At 35.8% G+C, this 15,997-nt stretch overlaps 1 pseudogene; it reads right to left on the minus strand.

Moving 5' to 3' along the window:
- Positions 1–8,732: 8,732 nt before the first annotated feature.
- LOC126725097 (beta-fructofuranosidase, insoluble isoenzyme CWINV1-like) lies at positions 8,733–15,583 on the minus strand (annotated as a pseudogene).
- Between the last annotated feature and the right edge of the window lie 414 nt (positions 15,584–15,997).

Raw genomic sequence — 15,997 nt, forward strand, 5'->3', positions numbered from 1 at the left:
GGGGCTTCCGACCTCAAGTCAGCTCTCCCAGTCATGGCCAAGGGGCTGACCTGCGAAAAAAGCAAATAAGTACCCAAAAAGTTTTGGACAAAACCAAGGCCTTGCATGGTCCTCGGACCCAAGCTTATGGGGAAACCAAGTACACAAAAGAAAAACCATAAGTTTTGGACAGAACCAAGGCCTTGCATGGTCCTCGGACTCAAGCCTATGGGGAAACCAAGTACACAAAAGAAAAACCATAAGTTTTGGACAGAACCAAGGCCTTGCATGGTCCTCGGACCCAAGCCTATGGGGAAACCAAGTACACAAAAGAAAAACCATAAGTTTTGGACAGAACCAAGGCCTTGCATGGTCCTCGGACTCAAGCCTATGGGGAAACCAAGTACACAAAAGAAAAAACATAAGTTTTGGACAGAATCAAGGCCTTGCATGGTCCTCGGACCTAAGCCTATGGGAAAACCAAGTACACAAAAGAAAAACCATAAGTTTTGGACAGAACCAAGGCCTTGCATGGTCCTCAGGCTCAAGCCTATGGGGAAACCAAGTACACAAAAGAAAAACCATAAGTTTTGGACAGAACCAAGGCCTTGCATGGTCCTCGGACCCAAGCCTATGGGGAAACCAAGTACACAAAAGAAAAACCATAAGTTTTAGACAGAACCAAGGCCTTGCATGGTCCTCGGACTCAAGCCTATGGGGAAACCAAGTACACAAAAGAAAAACCATAAGTTTTGGACAGAACCAAGGCCTTGCATGGTCCTCGGACCCAAGCCTATGGGGAAACCAAGTAAACAAAAGAAAAACCATAAGTTTTGGACAGAACCAAGGCCTTGCATGGTCCTCAGACTCAAGCCTATGGGGAAACCAAGTACACAAAAGAAAAACCATAAGTTTTGGACAGAACCAAGGTCTTGCATGGTCCTCGGACTCAAGCCTATGGGGAAACCAAGTACACAAAAGCACAATCGGAGTTCCCTACTTCCCAGTCGACTGCTCGGATGGATTATTTAGAGATTATCAGTCTTGGACGGTATTCACGCGCTTATCAAAGAATATTCAACTGTTACCCCGGTTAGTTTCCTAAGTTTGATTTACTATGAATTATCGATATAATGCCTGGTAGTATTGGTAAATTAGAGTTAGTTAGATTATGTTTCAAGGTATCTTGCTCTAAATATTCTTGAAGAAACACACACATGGAGCACACCCATTCACAAAGTAGTGTTGCCAAAAGATCAGTACTCAAAACATGTAAATAAATTTCTATTTTTACTAAAACAAAGAAATAGTACAGCGTACAATGAAAAGCTGGAATCAGCTTATGTTAGAGCTCACTACATAATTGAGTAGGAAGATACAAGAAAAAATATATAAAATAAAGCCGAGGAGCAGTACAGACGAGAGGTTGGCTACTAAAGCTAACCACATAATCAAAAGGAAAGATACAAAAAAATAAAACAAAGCCGAGGAGGTGGCACAGAAGAGAGGTTGGCTACTGCTTCAAGACCTCGTTCTTCCTCAGTGCTTTTACATGCCCATAACTCAGGCAGCAAAAGAACCCAGCCTGGGGCCCGCAACCTCGAAGAAAAAGTGCAGAGAGAACCCAAATTGAGCCTGACACCGCTGAAGGAAAGGTGCAGGGAGCTGGAAGTTGAGGGGTTTTCTCTAAATATTTGCCTGCCACAAGGCAGAGGCGCTGATGGCGGAGAATCTTTCTTCTGACACACCAAAATTCTGGCATGAACAGAACCTGCTTCGGATTTTGACTAAAAGAGGGAGAGACATCCTTTCCCCTCGATCGAAATGGAGTATTCTCTTGAACTTATGCTTCCTGTGCCCATACCTCACTATTTTGAGTCTCAGGAGGGCATGGCGCTTCCGTGGCGGAGAGAGTTCCTTCTTCCCAACCCTCGCCTCAAACATGTTGTGCTAAGGGAGGACAGCACTGAGTATAGGAGCTGTGATTTGGGAGGAAGCTGAAGGAGTTGTGTGTAGGGAAAGCAACTATCTCTCCCATTTATTTAAGGGAATAAGGTGGTGGCAGTTAATTCACGCAGCATCCCAAGGGACGCTACAGACAAAATGGTTCTGGCTCAACTTCCAACGTCAACTGCAACCACAAGATTAAAGAAGCCTCGTAAAGGCGCACCTCGAACATTGGGACGTTAGAGAGTACCGCGTGGCCAAAGGCTGTAGAGATACCTCTTAATTCGTGGGCTTAGTGACTTCGCGGCCCAGGCCCGCTCTGCATGAGGGCCCAGGGACTGTGGCCCACGCCGAGAAATAGCCGTTGCCGAGGACAACCCCTGCTCGGCGCCTCGTGAAATATTTGAAGAAAGGGAGAATCTGAACTCAAAAAGTTTTGGACAGAACCTAGGACTTGCATGGTCCTCGGACTCAAGCCTATGGGGAAACCAAGTACTGAGAAAAACATAAGTTTTGGACAGAACCTAGGACTTGCATGGTCCTCGGACTCAAGCCTATGGGGAAACCAAGTACACAAAAGAAAAAACATAAGTTTTGGACAGAACCAAGGACTTGCATGGTCCTCGGACTCAAGCCTATGGGGAAACCAAGTACTGAGAAAAACATAAGTTTTGGACAGAACCTAGGACTTGCATGGTCCTCGGACTCAGGCCTATGGGGAAACCAACTACTCGGATGGGGAAGGTTCTCGGCTCAAATACTGTAAAAAGTTAAGGCCAGTGTGTTAAGAAGATGGCGAAATGACCCAATGTTCATTACCTTAAGGAAACTGTTCATTTGGCGGGTGACATGTCCTCGAATAGTTACTTCCTATACCGTATCGAGCACTTAGTCCTCATCTCGGCTAATTTTAAGGTGAGTTTCGTCCCTCACTGGTCGGCATTGCTATGTCGAATAATTTTATTAAAGTTATGATGACATCTTTTTATTAGCAAATATTTTAGCCTTAGTTGTCATTAATTCAAATGCTATATTATCGTGCCGAGCAGCGCTTGTAAACTTGTAAAAACATAAAAACAGAACATGCGAAGTAAAGTAACAGCAACCTTTATTAATATGAAAAATTATTACAACGTACAAAAAGGGGCTTAAACAAGCCTATACAAAAGATGAACTGCCGAAGCAACTATAACATCCGCAATGCAGATAAGTAAACAATCAAGTGTCTTTTAAACTCATCTTCAAAGTCTCTCCAATCTCTGCCTCAGTATTGCTTATATAGAGAGAAGAACCTTCTTAAGAGAAAGATGAAGGAGAAGGAAGAAGAAGATGAAGGAGAAGGAAGAAGAGGATGGAGGAGATGAATGAGGAAGATGGAGGACATGAGTAAAAGAAGGAGGAGAAGAAGAGGGAAGAAATGAAAAGAAAGAGAAAGGAGCAAAAGAGGGAGAAGGAAAAGCAACAGGATGGAGCTGGTGGTGGAAAGAAGAAGAAAGAGAAGCAAGGGGTGGCGCCAGTGAACAAAGAGAGGAAGAAGTAGGGGCATTTAGTCCCTGCCCTAGTCCTGACTCCTAACACACTGGTGCCATGTTAGATATGCTCATGAGAGAGCGGATGGTGGTGATAATGGATGTTTTTGACTCAGTCACACCGAAAGTGAGATGTGACGAGTCCCTGCTTCGGATTTTGGCTAAAAGGAAGGGGAGGCAAATCTTGAGTCTCCGCCATCCTTGCCCTGACCGAGCCATCTCGAGCTTTATTAAGACATGGTGTTTTTGGGAATGGAATGGTTTATTCATGGCTGACAACTGTGCTGAACGTATTATCGGATAAGGTATAACCAGAGGGAAGAAGTGAACTCTGGGAGGAATATGAGGGATTCAAGTATGATAAAATCAGCTTTTGTCTTCTCTCTTTATATAGGGGACGAGGAAAAGGGGTCATAATACATTCAGATCTCCAGGGAAATCTGCAAATAAATATACATCCGTTTCGTTTCCCCACGCTATCAATAACCGTTAGATCTGGGAGGTCTCGTAAAGGGAAGATATTAAAGACGCGCTTCGGATAACCAAACGGCATAAAGGCATCATGCGCAAATTAAGGGGAACATCTCGTAGACCGGTACATTCCCTGAGCAGGTGAAGAGTCGCCCGCGTCAGTCAAGGGCTGAAATAAATGAGCCATAATAAAGGCTCGGTATTACCAAAACCCACCTTTCCAACCAAGATGTTGGACAACAGGGTTTTGAGGGGCTATTGTGAGGCCCAATAATTTATGGGCCAGGCCCACTTGCTCATGGAGAGTCCACAGGCCCAAGCCGAAAAAAGTTATGGCCCAAAGCTTAAAAAAATATAAGGCCAAAGATGGCCCAGAGACGCAGCCGAGGACGGTTTAGTCCTCGGCCGACCCAAAGCTCCCTTAAGAAGAGGGGTAAAAAAAAGGTAAAGGAAAATTGGTAAGAAGATCTAAAATATCTTAGGTAAGTTACCCTTATTACCCTCCCCAGATAAGACTATGTACCTAACAGAACCAAATTCTTAGGCTTTATCAAACCATCCCCAACAATTCTGGGATTAGACTAACGGGACAAATAGCAGTCCTAAAAAAGTTGACCCTACACGTGGACGAGGGACAGCGAACGTAGGCTAGTATAAAAGAGAAGATAAACTAATCATAAAGGGATCCCCATCTCACTTCCTGGGAAAAACTCCAGGGATGAGAATGCTCGGACAATATATGTATACCACCACGAAAAACCCACCGCCGGGTAACCGGAAAAAGACATTAGTGCTCCTCGGACATGATCCGAGGAGTCCAATCCCTCAAGTTACAAAGCTGTAGGGCTTGGATATCCAGGCTGAAGCCTTTTCTTATCTGAGTTTCCCTAAAGTCTGGTTTGGACCAACGCCCTGTGACCAAACGCTAGCTTTTCAAGCCCACTCTCTACAAATCTTATTGTGAGGGATCCTTCACGTGCGAGCCCAACGTCATTGTTGGGCCGTTTGAGAATCGTGTCCCTACAAAATTCTATTCAATAAATATTAATCAACTGGTGGTTTTTTAATAAGAAAGTAAGTTTAAAGTTTAAACTCTCTTTTGCCATTCTAATTACCTATAATAATTACTTAACCTACTTTAGCTTTTTAAACTTCAACTTGCAATTTATAGCTTGAACCACTAGAACTGTAAGTCTGTAACATGATTCAGACTAGAAATACCTTTAAAATTCCTTCCTTTCACCTACAGAAGTAAAAAGAAAAAGTGCACACTAATTGGACCATGATCGATGCCTCAAACTATAAATATATTAGAAAGTTAGAAACTACATACTCGAACTGTAACACGACTCAGAAATGCAAACTTTATCCCTTCACCAACAGAAAAGTACAAGTAAAAAAGGAAAAGTACCCCCTGATAAACCAGGATTTGATGGATGCCTCAATCTGTAATTGTGAAACTTGTTTCAATCTTCGAATGAAAAAATTTATTTATACCCCAATAATCTAAGCAATGGATTAACTGTCATTCATTAATTTCTAATTTTTAAGTCAGGAGTCAACAATTCACCAATTAATATACCTTATAAATAATTCACCACAATCGAAAAATAGTATCGAAGTTATAATAAAAGTATACACGGATTTTAGTGGCAAACTGAAAATTTCTTGAAGAACTCTTTAAAAGAAAAATCACTCTAAGGGTGTCCAAGTAACCCGATACAATAAGAAAATTCCAATAGAAAAAATATTGAGGATTTTAGAAAATACAAAAAATTATATAGGTCTATTCTAATATGCGGCACACACTAAACCGTTAAAGGTTAGGATAAAAGAGAAGTATCACTGTGGCGCACTTACATAGAAATCAAAGTCGGAAAAAATCTTCATAATTCAAAATGGAATAATGTGGTAATCGATATAATTTGGGAATTATTGTCATGTGATGAATGTACAATTAATTAATGCTTAAGGTGCACCTAAATTCAAGGCCATAGGATTAAAGGAACGAATTTGTCTGTAACAATCAGAGCTTTGGTTGTCCAAATTAAGAACTCTTTTGTGGGAAACAACAATTAACTTTTGGTTGTTCTTTGGTTTGAACAAACAACTCACTAGGAGTAACTTTGGGAGAAACTGACTGTTTGGACTTAAAATGGTTTGGCTTTTAGAGTATTTTGATATGGCAGCCTCTCTCTCCCAAATTGTGTTACTAGGACTGTGCTTATATGGGATAATTTTAGTTTGAAACATTAGGTTGTTGGGAATATATACGAAATTCTCAAATCTGTAAAATGCAAAAATAGAGAAAAAAACATGTGCTAAAAAAAACATTCACACAAGACAATATTTACGTGGTTCGGCAGTTTGTCAATGTCCACGGAATTGCAATGATTTTACTATTCATAAGGAAAAAATACAAGATATGGCAGTACAATTTTTTCTCTCAAAACAGCACACCAAACTGTAATCTCCAAACAACAATTTTTCTATCTAGCTTGGGCCTCCATGGATTAAGCCTTAGAAACCCATTAAAAAGCATAACACTTTTATATCATGATGTCGCGGAAGCCTAAAAAAAGTACATGTGATGCTCTTTTGATGAAACAAAAACTAAACTATTAGCTTCTGCTAAAAAACCTTGAATCCACTGTAGACAACTAAATTTCTAGTTTGAAATAAATCAAACAAGTAAAAATAGTTTCACAAATACAAATTTGTATTGATGATTGTGTGGTACAATTCTCTGAAATTACAAAAGAGTGATCTTCTGATTCGATCTCCTTGCAAGACTTATTGATTGGAATTATGGTAATGTGATTTTGACTTGAACACAAAATATCCTTCAATTTGGTTGAGAAATGGATCGAAGATCTTTGAAAGGAATTACAATGAATCTCGCTATGACCTTGTTAGAAATTCTTTGTTCTTCGTGCGTTCTTCTTTGAAGGTTTGTGGTGGAAGTTCTTCAGTGCTTTAGAGGCTTGAATCCGTAAAGCCTCATTAATTTATGGTTTGTTAAGGTTTCTAGAGGCTTTTGAGCTTGATTCCAGCAAATTTTAGGATATAGACAGATAGTTTGAATGATTCTGCTTCGAATGTTCTTCGATTTTGAGGTTGAAGTTTTTGAAGGCTTTAAGGCTTGATTCCTGCAGAGCTTCTATACTTCTGAGTGCTTTTGAATCTTCTCTAATACTGCTTGTGCTCTAGATGGCTTGGTAGTTGGTTCTCCTTTAAATGCCTTAGGAAGGCTTCTATTTATAAAAGTTTAGGGGTGGGTAAGCGACACGTGGCGGAGTCTGATTGGTGACACATGTCACAGCCTGATTGGTCCACTTTTGTCATCGCTTACATGCGCTGATGTGTGATTGATTTTTGCATGACACTTGGCAAATTTCTATTGGTTTCTGAGTAGTAATAACAAAACCTTATAGCAATACGTGACGCTTTGTAATTGGCTACATTTTGTGGACTTGGTAGTATGACGTGTCGGTTTGTGATAGGTCAGGAATTTTCCCTCTTTACATCCACAAAGAAATAAACTGGAATCCACCAGAAAAAGAATTTGACAAAAGTCTGTATTTTTATTGATAATAATTTGTTTTGCCTTTGACAGTTACAAAACATATAAATATTGAGAAAGTAAAACCCTAAGACGATTAGGAAACGTCTGAAATCCTAATTTGCACTTATTACGAGATTAGGTGGCAAAATACCGAATTTTTACCAAAAATAGTAAAATTGAGTTAAATGCAAAATCATAAACTACTGACCTTAAGGGTAATCTCAAAACAAACGAGATTTTATTTTGACTTTTAAACTAAAAGTTATTAAAGAAAAACAAATATTACTATAAATAACAAAAACATTATTTTCGGGGCCTTAACAAAGAAATTTTCCTAAATTTAGGTAACACTCAAGGTAACTTGAGCCTGGATCAAAATGCCGTTAACCTACAACCTGCCAAATTTTATGCAATTCTGACACTGTCGCTCTAATGGCCTCTATTGGCACCCCCTTGATCTTGCATTGTGACTTCTGACGTTCTTGCTGCTCCAGGAAGGCATGTGTTGTCTGTTCTACATCATATCGGGTCGGATCATAATCGAGATCAAACATAACTAGGCTCCACAAAGCCCAACAAAGGCTAGCAAAGTTAGTTTATTGTTTGTTGCATTCTTGGTCAAGCAAATGTGTTGTTTGAGTTTTAGTTGAGCAAGGGTCGCACAAAATTTCTGTCATGAGTTCACTTGAGCCAGTCTTCTAGGCTTGCTTCTTGACTGATAGACTCAACTTAGTAAGGACCAAACTATTTAAATACAACTATCAGTAACACTTGTTTTGATACAGAAATTACTTAAAAACTAGCACTAGACTAGCTTTTTATTAAGATGTAATTAGTTTAGAGAATGATGTTAAACATGATGAAAATGAAGGAACAGAACAAGTACATAGCACAGTCTACTTGATGAATTTTTGTGAATGATGTTTGAGCTTGAATATAAGCAGGAAAATCTTGTCTACATTTGAAGGACAATCACGCATGCATGCCTAGTAGCCCACTTAGGCTATTGTCTAGGGTTCTATTCAGAAAAAGGTCTAAATCATGCTTTGATGTTTGGTTTTATTGTAAAAAACAAAAGGGTTGGATATGCACTGTTTCCTCCCCTAACCCAATTGAAATCTTAAATTGTTTTAACGGGGACAAAAAAAAAAAAAAAAAAAAAACCTTGTGCCTATGCTAAATCATCATTAACAATCAATTTTCTATGCACTAATTGAATTTATTGAACTGTGCACAATTGAAAAAATTGGTACATTATTGAAAGCATATGATAGTTTCAACTGATTGATGATTAATATCAGGATTACCCAATAAGCACCAACTCATTGACTATGCTCAAATGGGTACATTATCATTATTTTTTTTTCAATTGGTGCATACTGCATAGTCAAATAAAAATATAAGAACACCATAAATTCTAAGTATATTTTCAATTGATTTGAGCTTTCTTCATACTCCAAGCACTCAATGTTGTGATCCCAACGTTCCCAGTTCCATTATTGAAAGCATATAAGTGGGCCTCAGCATCAGTAGCCAATGTGGGATATACTCTAGCTGTGATGCAAGCTTTTCCTTCTCCACCAAAGCTCTCCACTATAGAGTGATCAATCTGTAAAAAGAAATAAAACCTCGAATTCATTAGGACAAAATGGCTAAATCAATGGGTAAATGAAAGAAAAAAAAAAAAAAATCATAGTCTTAAGCTTGCAAACACAAATTCAGCAAAAAGGTGGTCAAATTCTATACTCAGGCTTGTTGTCGATGTGTAAATTTATGTAGGTATATATAATCATTGTATGAATGAAGATTAAAGAATCGTCTAATTAAACAATATTAGACTGGTGGCCTTCATTTTATTTGGTTGTATGTAATTGGTATTCTTTTTAAATAGATATCTTCCATTAGAAAACATAAAACCAAGTAAAATATTGAACTTGAAAAGAACATAAACTATCAAAACCAAAGTGTGTGTGTTTCAAATTCATACATTATTAAAGATTTAATACACATGATAATGTATAATAATCATTAAATACCTAAAGGGCATCTACTCAAACCTTAAAAAAGAATGTTAAAGCTTTTGTACTTAGTGGTGCTTCTATTTAGTTTTGATTTGGTAGAAGAATAGATAAAATTATCCTCGGCCTTGATTATCCATCCGAAATAAATAAATAAATATGGGTCCAAATGAGTTTTTATTTTTAATAAAATACAATATATCAATTAAATGTATAAATCCAAAGTAAGACAGGAACAACGGATCGGTTTTAAGGGGGAAAACCCCCTTTTAAACCAAATCTGTTAAATATTTTATATGCTAAATCTTTATTAAATGTTAGAAATTCCATATCAAACTCATCAAACCATGAATTGTGTTAAACAGGTGGGTCAATTTAACCTTAAATAAAAAGGTTAAATGAATTATTTAGTCCTTCAACTATTAGGTTAAGTTCAAATTGGCCCTTCAACTATTAATTATGTCAATTTAGTCACTCAACTTTCAAAATCAAATCAATTTCATCTTTAGGTCTCATTTCCATTTAAATATAATGGAATTAATCGTTAAAATTGAATTGATTTTGAAAACTTTACACTTTCTATACTAACCTTTTAACTTGTGCTTCATTTTCTACATTAATTAATTTTGTTAAAATTTAAATTAATATAGCGATGATTCAGAGATGACATTGGATTAATTTTGAAAGTTATGAGACTAAATTCGCATAATCAATAGTTGAATGACTGAATTGACACAATTAATAATTGAGATATCAAACTGAACTTTAACCTATAATTGGAGGACCAAATTAGTAAATTACCCAAATATATATATATATATATATATATATCAAATGTTATTGAATTAAATTCAAGCATTAGTAAATTACTAGATACTTTTGTTACAAATAAAATAAATGATAGGTACATTTTAATAATTTAAATGCATATTTAATTGTATTGGATTCAAGAACCCAAGATTTAAAGCCCAAATCCAGTCAATTTTAAAATTTTAAAACCCAAACCTATTTCATACCCATTAAAAGAACCCCCAAACTCATCTTATTATAGTTTAGTAGAATTGAAAAACCTACCAAATCATATTCATTATCATCCATAGACAAGGCTTGAATAGGTACAATATTAAAAAATAGAAGTGTCTTGACTTACATTTAATGCATTGGATGTCACACGGATACATTAATGATTATATGTTAGTTTCATTTCTAGTACAATATATTGGAGCACTAGACAGAAGTCTCACCCCAAAAGAAAGATCGTTAAAGTATTTTGATGGAAATTATGATGAGCTATAGAAACATCTTGCACTTCTTAAGTAAACCATGAATGCAATGTAATCTGATTTACTTTCCATCCCTAGGCAGGTATGGCTATGGAGTAGGTAAGACATCCAAAAAAAGGAAAGATTCTAAAGTGTTTGATGTAAATTGTGATAGGCTAGACACTGAAAAATGCTGCGGTTCTTAAGTTTCCCATGAATGCAAATGTGCAATGTGTAGGCAACATGATTATTTTCGCCGCCAACTAAAAAAAAAAGACAACATGATTATGTAACTTTATGTTTTTTAAACGTTTTCTTTGGTTTTATATATAGCAACTCACCAAGCTTCTGAGTGACAGCTTCTCATGAACAGGGTCCACATCCACAAAAGCCCCATATGTGGTCTCATCATTTTCATTATTCAAGGAAGATCTGTCGACAATTAACACCCCATAAGAACCCAAAAAATGAGTTTAAAAAAAAGTTTGAAGTTTGGCAAGAGAGAGAGAGACCTGCTTTGGTCACTGCACATAAGCACCACATATTTGCTGTGGCTTTTAAAAATTCTATAAAACACTGCTGTATATTCTTGCAGGCCCTTTGAAGCCAATACTAGTAGACCAAATGGCCCAATACCACCCTTTCGGCTACAAAGCAATTGTGGGTCGGTCCAACTTGGATCCAGCACTTCAGCTTTACTGAGCTCAGTTATCTCAAATGTAATAATCACATCTGCCTGTAAAAGATTATGAAAGATATGAAAAAAATAGTACTTGTTTTAGAATATATAAGCTAGTTTAACAATTTATTTTTGCTTTGTACTATGAAATGTGGCAAAATCGCACTGCTGAATTATTTTTAAAAGAGAATCACCTGTGCTGCAGTGAAACCAGAAACTTCAAGGACTGATCCTCCCTTAAGCACTTGCTTAGGCAAGTTGATCTCTGTTAAACGCAGCTTTTCGATTTCTTTTATTGGCCATTGCACCCAATTGTTTTCCAGAATTATCGAGCCAAATACTCCTTGGAATTGCCTGCAAAATGTGTCACAGAGATCATTTGTATAACTTTTTTTTTTTTTTTAATTTAAGAATGTTCGAAATTCAAATACTGAATAATAATTATAATGAGTACATTATAGTTCTTGAGAATAAATTTTACACAAAACGCCTTTATATAAGAGACACAGTGTGTGGTAAAAAAAACCTAAAGTGAGCCGAAAGTCCAATGGACCTATACACGTAAATAGATAATTATTTTTAGTGTTGTTTCAAAACTAGCAAATTAAATTCAAACATTTCTTTAAACTAGGCGTGCTTTTTGCTGAAAAAACTTATTTGTTTAAAATTGAAAAAAGTATAATTACACTTATAAAAAAATATAAAACTTTAGAAAGTTGTACATTAACAAATAAGTTAATATGCTAATTTGGTAGGCTTAGTCCAAACCAATTAATTTTCTAATGGAACTTGAAATTTAATAAAGCAATTATGTAGAGCTAAAATTACTTGAACTCCAGACCATCCCTTCTTGATATCATCCTCTACACCTGAAGATTCATTAACCCAGCCCCATAAGATCCTTCTGTGCTTTGAGTTTCCTTCGAAGAAAGTCTTTGAGGCATAAAATTTTCCATAATCATATCTCAATCTAGAGTTTTTATGGAACGGACCATTATCCGGAATAAAGATATCCTTATCTTGGTTATAACTTCCAATCTTGTAGTAATCATGTTTTGTATCATCTAAGCTCACCTTGAGCACATGTTTAGTATTGGGACCATCAATTGATGTGTCAATACCAAGTGGGCTTTTGATCAAAACTGGATAAAAATCTGGACACTCCCACATACCTGATTTTTTGGACGAGTAAAGTGGTTTTTTAGCTTCTTCCCAATGAACAAAATCTTTGCTCTTATAAAATTGCTAATCCTTTTTGGTTAATTTTGCTCCCAATGATTACTCTCCAATACCCATCACGGCCTAGCCAACCAGTGGTTGGGTCTCTGAATGAGGATGAATTGATTTCGTTATAGGAATTAGGGGCCATTAGTGGGTTATCTTGGGACTTAACCCATTCCCTAAGGAATGGATCAGAAAGGTTTTTGGGCATGGCCAAGTTCTGGACTTGGTGGTTGTTAGGGTTTATTCCGGTGTATAGAATGACAGGTTGACCCTCAGGGAGGATCGTGGCGGAACCCGACCAGCAGCCGCTGATATCAGATTGTTGTGATGGATAGATGGCGGCTTCATGTGGGGTCCAATTCACAAGATCCATTGATGTAGAGTGGCCCCAAACTTTGTTGCCCCGAACTGCGCCTTTGGGATTATATTGAAAGAATAGATGGTAAATTCCCTTATATAACATTGGCCCTGCAAGAAGATCCACATATAACACATTAACACACTACCATACTAGGTAGATTACATAATCGGTAACCATAATGACCTAAACTATCAATTAATCCCTGTGTTTGTATGACTGACATTTATAAATTACATTTCCTTGAGATTGCGACCTGGCTCACCCTTTTGGAAAAAAAAAAATCCTTGATTTAGTTGATTATAATCTAAAAGGATGAATTGCAGGCAGCCCTTGAAACATTTAGACTCTACTTATCCCACACACAAACAAGAAGAAGAAGAAGAAAAGAAATTGTGTCCAATACATCCATTTCTGTGACGTTGTACACTTTTTTTTTAATCCTATTAACATTGTTGAAATATAATTAAAGTTTAACCCTTTAGATTGGATTCTACCCCATGTTTAATTCTCCAGTATTATTTTCTAAGTTTTCTTACTAAAAAAAATATCTACCACTTTTTAGAGATGGATTCAAGATTCATTTGGTGTCATTTTTGTTAATTAAAAAAAGTTTAGCTATAAACTTGGCTATAGCTTATGGCCACAAGTCCTACTAAAAAAATTAATATTGCTACATATTTTGAAAATTTAACCGTTAAATTACATGTTTTCTAGATTCTTATCATGAATGTCAAATTTCATGTCAATCAGATATTATTTACTATTGGATTTTGCCCCATGTTTAATTCGCCTGTATTATTTTCTAAGTTTTCTTACTAAAAAAAAATATCTACCACTTTTTAGAGATGGATTCAAGATTCATTTGGTGTCGTTTTTGTTAATTAAAAAAAGTTTAGCTATAAATTTGGCTATAACTTATGGCTACAAGTCCTACTAAAAAAATTAATATTGCTACATATTTTGAAAATTTAACCGTTAAACTACATGTTTTTTATATTTTTATCATGCATGTCAATCATGCATGTCAAATTTCATGTCAATCAGATATTATTTACTATTAGGTGTATAAACTTATTTTTCATAAGTAATTTTAGATTACAAAAACTTAAAATTTAAATATTTGATTAATGACATAGTTATTGATCTTTAATCTTCTAAAAATAAATTGAGTTTATTGTCAAACTTTGTCTTTGTTAATTTTGCATCATTTAGTATGTTTTTATTAAATGTGAATTTTGATAAATCAATTGTTATTTATATTTTATCATTATACTCTCAATACTTGCAAAATTTCAAGATAATAAAAAATTAATAATTGATTCATTCCAATAATAAATAAAGTCTAATTAATATGAAATTTAACATGCATACAAGTAAAGTAAACATAAAATCCATAAAACATGAATTACATAAAAAGTTACAAGTTTTGTAACATTTAATTAAAAGTTATACCTGATCTATCACTACTTTTAAAGTTGTTTTTGGGATAATTTGACAACGGGTGGTAGAGAGATTTGAACCATTGATATTTCCATTTGAAAAAACTAGAAAGTGTCAAAAGCTATAACTCTGGACATCACTACTTTTAAAGTTGAATATTAAGTGTGAGTTTGGATGGCGGTAGGAGTGGTGTTTTGTGCGTTTGCGTTTCATTTCCTTGGGTTCCATGCACTGTTCACAGGATCCGCAAGTACAGAAAAATAGAAATTTTATTTTAAAACTGGGTCTCACGGTACTATTCACACGTTTAAAAATTATTTTGTTACAGTGTTTTCAGTAATAAGTTTTCAGTTTTCAGCAATAAGCGGTATCTAAACAAATCCTAAAAATAAAAAATAAAAAAGAAATGAAAGAAACTAATGAAGCCGGAAACATTGTAATTGTGAAATGAGAACATGACTCGAAAGAACATACCATTAGGATCTGTGCATCCAAAGATACCCATTTGTCCAATTCACAATCACAACAGGTCACATTGATAAAATCAAAGATGCAAAAACAAAAAACACACCGTTAGAGCTATATAAAATAACAAATAATGACAAAATTCAAGAAAGAAAATCAACAAATCATACCATTCATCCAATTTTTGGGAGGTTGAAAGTGATAAGAAGTTCTGTAAGGTTGACTATCTGCAGTAGCCTCAAGCTGAAGAACACCATAGCCAAGGAGGAGGGAGATGAAGAGCAACAGACATTTAGAAGATACAGCCATGGTGGATTTCTTGGGAATGAGGATATAGATAGAAAGCTGACTACTTATATAAGAGGAAACTAACTATACTGTATACATGATGGCGTATAAGCAAGAGGTTTGATAAGATTCACAGCATGATATGATTGGCATTGCAATACTTGACCCCTAGATATCTTAGTCAACTTCTGATGAGATTCAACATACTGTATAATCATTTATCGGGATCGGACAAAGTAACTAAGACGTGAAAGGTTCAAAGAGAAAGCATAATATTCTTGGGAGAGAGGGTATATCAAGGAAAATACGTTTATAGACTTTGCATCGAGAGAGCCAAAAAGTCAACACTAGTTTTCTAAATTGATTAATGTTGCTTCAATAAATAAATAAAATGAGGACAAGAAGCATCTCGAGGTTAAAAATGCAACATATATTATTAATTGTTAATTGGAAGCTATATGCAGTTTTATTTTATTTTATTTATTTATTTTAAGTTAGCTATATATATATATATATATACACACACACACAGTTGTTAAAGCATTAGCATCCAGTTTCTAAAAAATATCACATTTTACCGTCTCAAAAGCTATTTTATCTATTATACTATGCGTGAGTTTGGATAGAGCTGAAACTTACTTTCAGTTGCTTTTGCGTCAAAATCAGTGGGTCCCACCGGCCCACAAGTACTTTTTCAGCAAAATTTTTATTAAAACTGGGTCTCATAACACTATTCATATATTTAAAAATTATTTTACTACAGTATTTT

Source organism: Quercus robur, chromosome 5, assembly GCF_932294415.1.
Source record: "Quercus robur chromosome 5, dhQueRobu3.1, whole genome shotgun sequence".
NCBI lineage: Eukaryota > Viridiplantae > Streptophyta > Magnoliopsida > Fagales > Fagaceae > Quercus > Quercus robur.